Here is a 6,190-nt window from a genome sequence, read left to right as displayed (position 1 = left end):
CACGTATCTGTGTGATCTCAGCTTCTCCTTATTTCCATTCTGATTAAAGAAGCCTCCAGTAACTCATTGAGCAATTAAATCCAATTATGTATAGAGCTCTTCTGGATATCCCACAGTCTCCCTGCACCCATGTGCAACAAACTACTAGGGAAACAGGTGGATTCTTTAATTTAGCATGGCTTTAAAAATACATATTCACCAACTGGGAACAAGCTCATTATTGGAAAGAAATTATTTTCACTCTTTTCCACCTACCATTTAGAAATATCACCCTCTCCCCCAGTTCCCACCTACCCAGTGGCTAGCAGCAGTTCCTTAGAATTCAGTATCACCTGGATATCATAATGATCCTTAAACAGCCGCTAACATATCTTGGCTGGAGTTCATCGCCCTAATAGAGACACACCTGAGATCGCTGCCAGACACACCTGTCCTAATTCAGGCACCTCCACACCCTCCGCCCACCCCCGGGTATTAGCAGTTAAAGCTTTTAGGGAACCGGACACACTTTCACACTGAAAAAAAGAAAGGTAGAAAGATCAGCAAACAGAGAAGCAGATATATGTATCACTTGAAAATGACAATTACTTGGGCCCCAGATGCCTTATTTTGTAAAATATGTTTTCTTACTGTTTAGATATCTTTAACATACATTATTCAATTTCTTTCTCAGAGAGGCCCCTATGGATAGGGGGGGAAAAAGCTCTTTGAAGAAAAAAAAGGCCACCAATATCACTTTGTAGGAGAAACCATGTGAAAGGCACTACATGAAAAAGGAAAATGATGTACATGAGCCCCTGGTGCCCTCAGGGGAGACTCTGGAGGGCCTGGACATGAGGAATTATTTACACAACAAATGTGGACCCAAAGAGAGATGCTGAGGATGAGTTTGGTCCTGACTGAAACAAATCCAATGTCCCTTCTCTTGATAGTCTTTGGTTACCCATTGCCTGTCACCCATCTTCCATCTTCTCTCTCTTCACCAATCCCTCCACCCCTTTTTTCTCACTCCTTTCCCGTTTCTCACCTGAACTCACAAGAATGTTAATCCAAGTGAAGGTAACTGGGGTGGGGGTGATTGTGAAAGTGTTTCTGCAGCTAAACGCCTTCTCATGCCCCAGCTTCTTGTAGGTGCGCACACCACCCAATCCTTCCTTTGTCCTTCCCCAGTCCCTCTGGCCACACAAACTTTCCAAATCACTCAACAGGGTAGCTCCCTGCTCACCTTTGTCAGAGACTCGGCATCCCACAGGGGCCAAGGAAAATAGAGTCATCCACAGGGAGGGGAGGCCAGTAAAGAAATTCCTATTAACTGAGATTCTGGGCTTCCGAGTGAGTTTCTTGTTTGCAAACCAGCAGGCCATGTGATATAATTCCTTCACTACAACCTTGGTGCTGATCAGTTTTCCCCTCTCAAGGCTGTGGCTAGTCACCTCTCCAGGCCAGCTAGAGGCTGGCTCTGCTCTCAGGCAGGATGGGACCAACCTGAAACCCTCTGACTGTATCACGGGCCTGCAGCCAGGGCACAGGGGCTGGTGTATTGGGTGTTACCCAGTAGGCCAGGTTGGTTTTTATCATCACCCCTGCCTTTCCTCTCTGCCTTGCTAGAATTCTCAATTACCTTTACTTATGACTGCACTGTTTGCCTAGGGAGGCAACTATGCCATCGTGATGACCAACAGATGATTGTGGCTAAGGCTTCAGAATAAGAAAGGTTTAATAACAAGTACAAAAAGAATATTCCCTATTTGGAAAATAGAACAATGAGAATTGGGCAGTTGCCGACCTTGATGGCCCAAGGGAATCCCTGGAGGTGCACATCTGGCCTCTTGCCTGCAGCCCCACTATTTCTGGTGTCATGCTTTACTCTTTTCTGTGTCCTTAGCCCCTTCACATTATGAAAGAGCCCGTCTTTGCTCCAGTGCACGTTAATACCACAGGCATCCATCCCAGGCACAAAGCTTAGCATCATAGTTGAGATGAGGTGTCAAAAGGGGAACCCAAATAACCTGTGACAATAAGAGGAAAAGGAGGGAGGATTTTTCCCTTAATGTGGAACACATGTGGGTGTTCCATAAACTTTTTTTTTTTTTTTTTTTTTGCGGTACGCGGGCCTCTCACTGTTGTGGCCTCTCCCGTTGCGGAGCACAGGCTCTGGACATGCAGGCTTAGCGGCCATGGCTCACGGGCCCAGCCGCTCCGCGGCATGTGGGATCTTCCCGGACCGGGGCACGAACCCATGTCCCCTGCATCGGCAGGCGGACTCTCAACCACTGCGCCACCAGGGAAGCCCCATAAACTATTTTTGAATGGACTTGGGAAAGTAAAATTAATGTATCTCATTTTGTTTAAAATACTCAGTATTTGAATTTTTTGAAGGTGGAATGTTGTTCATATTGATATAGGGATTTCTGCACAGCAGGAAGATAATGTTCCCAGGAGTAAGAGGTACAAGGAGGAAGTCAGCTTTGCATCTTAGGACTGGGTTCCCCAAACCGTGTGCTTGGGGGAAACTCTCCTTCTGCAGACACTGCTGAGTGATGAGAAAGCTCCTAGACTCAGAGCTCCGCTCTGACCAAACCTCAGTTCTGAGGCCTCTGAGACACTGATGGGAAGCACAGAAGCAGGAAAATCCAGCTAATTCAAATCGGATTCACAAGAGGTAGAAGCTTGTATTCACCTTCGAGGTAGACCGTTCCTTTGCAAAAGTAAAGCTAAGGCCGTGGGAGATGAGATATTTGAGGGTCTGTTGCTCCGAGGAGGGACGTGCTAGCCTGATTGTCTCCTCAGTTAGGAGGGAGAAATGTAAAAAATGCTTGGACAAGCCAAAGTGAAGCTCTACCACACTATTTATTGAAGACTGAATTAAGACTGATTCATTCCAGACTCTGAAAAAATACCGATGCTGGATTATGATGTATTTGACGGGACTGCCCCACTGGGAACCACTGGGAGGTCTGGTTTTCCAGATAAGAATTGGACATTTTTACTGCCAGGCTTAATGAGAAGCTGGCAGATTCCAGGACAGGAAGTGAAGACTTGAAGCCGGCTTAAGCTGAAAGCAACTCTCTGGGCTTTGGATGGTTGGGCCTAGAATCTGAAGACCAGAGACACACTTGAGGGAACTCCAAGATGGTGGAGGAGAGAAGTTGACCTTTATCCCCAGAATGTGCCCTGTAGAGGCAACAGTGCAGCCTCAGTGTTCTCAGACAAGGGCCCATGGACCTCATCAACATATGGAGGAATCATCTCCAGCTCACTGAGGAAACGGGATGAGGAGGCAGTGATATCTCTCAGGTCCCTCCTACTTCAAGCCCATCGTCTTCCTTGTCCTCATCTTGCTCAGTCTCTCATCACAGCCGGAAGTGTTTCTCAACCCCGCAGGGCAATGTTTGCAAAACCTTAGAAAAAAGCAGAACATGTCATCACCGACGTGTATTGTTCAGCTCCCTGGACAGATCCATCAGCCACAGTGACGGTGAGCACGTGCTGGGCCTGGACCCGTCCCATCAAGGGTCTCAGGTGCTCCTGACTCCTAGCAGCTCTCTTCCCGTGACAAGGGTGGTCAGCAAAGCCAGGAACCGTGAAGGAGACCTTCTCTTGATCTCCTTCCCACACCAGGAGAGAGTGCACAGAAGCAGCGGCTGCCAGTCGCAATCAGTCTAGTGATAATTACAACAATCATAAACAATATTCACTAGCGGTACTTATATTTGGCCACCACATTTCTTCTTTTGAAGTCCTTGTACATCTATGTCTAATGAGTAGCATTCCCAGCAGAACAGAATTCCAAGGAAAGACTGTGGGCCAGGTAAGATAAAGCCTGGAAGTCATCTCAAAGCTTATGAGTCTATCATGAATACTTTTCTTCTTGTTGTTTTGCTTTTTCTTGTGGAAGTGTTCAAACACACCAAAAGTAGAGGAAATATAGTATAATGAGTCCTGATGTACCAATAACCTAGCTTCAAAAATTGGGGGCAGTTTTACAGTCTTGTTTTGTTTACATCTGCAAATTTCTTGGGGGTGGGTGCTGGAGTATTTCAGAGCAGATCACTGATAACATGTCCTTTCACCCATGAATACTTTGGTGCTGTTAGTAAAAATCCTTAGATTAATCTATTTATTTGAAATCTACTATATAACTATGTAATGAGTAATCAGATTCTAATGAATTGCTTCTCTTGCCAGAGTTTTCCATTTGCTAGAACTAGAGGATAGTCATCAAAATAGCTGTTATAGGGCTTCCCTGGTGGCGCAGTGCTTGAGAATCCACCTGCCGATGCAGGGGACGCGGGTTCGTGCCCTGGTCTGGGAAGATCCCACATGCCGCGGAGCGGCTGGGCCCATGAGCCATGGCTGCTGAGCCTGCGCGTTCGGAGCCTGTGCTCTGCAATGGGAGAGGCCACAACAGTGAGAGGCCCGTGTACTGCAATAAAAAAAAAAATAGCCGTTATAATAGAGATATACTACTTGTCCACTCACAAGACAGTATTCTTCTTAGAACAGGTACAGAGTTCTGACCTCATATCCCACTAATTTAGAGACGGTTGATGTACTGCCCATACTTTAAGGAGAAGATAGTTTAAAATGATATAGAGTCATTAGTCTGATCTTTTCTCTATGGGCCACAGTTAGGAGAATTTAAGTGGCACTTGACCATTCCCAGGTTCTCTAAAATTAGAGCAGGTACTAGTTGCCTATGTGACTGAGTCCAAAGCCAGCCCTGCAGCCACAGAGGCGAGATCTCTGTCCCCTCTGTCTCTTTCTCTCTCTCACACACACAACATACACAACACTTGCGTGCACGTACACACACACACACACACACACACTCACTGCTTTGTTGTTTTTGGTTTTTTTTTGCAGTACGCGGGCCTCTCACTGTTGTGGCCTCTTCCGTTGCGGAGCACAGGCTCCGGACGCGCAGGCTCAGTGGCCATGGCTCACGGGCCCAGCCGCTCCGTGGCATGCGGGATCTTCCCGGACCGGGGCACGAACCCGTGTCCCCTGCATCGGCAGGCAGACTCTCAACCACTGTGCCACTAAGGAAGCCCCCCACACTCACTGCTTTAATGGGAAGAAATTAGTAGGGATGGAAAAGACGTTCTCAGAGCTGGACCTACTGTACCTCAATCTTGACTCATTCCCTTTCTCTGCTCTGAGAGGTGGGACTCAAGAAGTCCCAAGGAATTTGTCAAACATTCTCAGTCATTTCTTCACACTTCTGACCCAATTACAAGATCCCCACACTAAAGTTTTGCATTCATAAAACTAAGAAAGGCAAGGTTTTAATGATTTTTTTGAAGTGTGATTAGGAATGAAAGCTCTTCCACAGGAGGTGACCAGCAGAAACTCTAAAGACAGAAACTTAAAATATTAGTCTCTCAGAAGAGAGTGTGGGTATGGGGGATTGGAGGAGAAGGAGATTGCTACTCATTATACGTCCTGCATGCAATTTGATTATTTAATCTTTGCCATGTATATATATGCCAAATATATATATATTATATATATATATATATTTAAACCTGTCCAGAGTGTGCTTGAATCACTTTGCTCACTCCTCTTCATTTCCTGACCTCTGAACTCTGGAGGTCCCTGAGCTCAGTCCCCCAAACTTTTCTTTGTGTACACTCACTTCCTTGGAACATCATCCAGCCCATAGCTTTAAACCCGATCTGTAAGCTGGTGACCTTTGAATTGATATCTGCATCACATACCTCTCTGTTGAACTTCAGACTTGCAGCTACCAAATCAAATCTCCCTCTGGTTGTCTAACAGGCATCTCAATCTCAACACGCCCGAAAACAAACTCCTGATCTTTCCTACCAAACCTATTCCTCCTGCAATTTTTTCATTTCCCAGTAAATGGAAACATACCAAAAATCTGCGAGTGATCATTGACTACTCGCTTTCCCTGCAGCTGTGCATCCAATCTATGAGAAATTCTTTCAGTTCTCTCAGCCTCCTACTACTGGCATCCCCTGCTTTCCCCCAGCCCCTCTCCACCCAGCAGCCAAAGGGATCCTCCTAAAATGATCCTGCACTCAGATCCTCCAGGGACTCCCATTGCACTCAGAATACGGAGCCCGCCCCTCTACTAGGCCCCCAGGGCCATAGGATCCACCCAACAACCTGTCTGATTCCTGCTACCCGCTCTCTGCTCTAGTCTCCTCGCTGTTCCTCCAGA

This window comes from Mesoplodon mirus, assembly GCF_964341445.2.
Source record: "Mesoplodon mirus genome assembly, chromosome: 9".
NCBI classification, from domain to species: domain Eukaryota; kingdom Metazoa; phylum Chordata; class Mammalia; order Artiodactyla; family Ziphiidae; genus Mesoplodon; species Mesoplodon mirus.
This window is presented reverse-complemented; position numbering follows the sequence as displayed.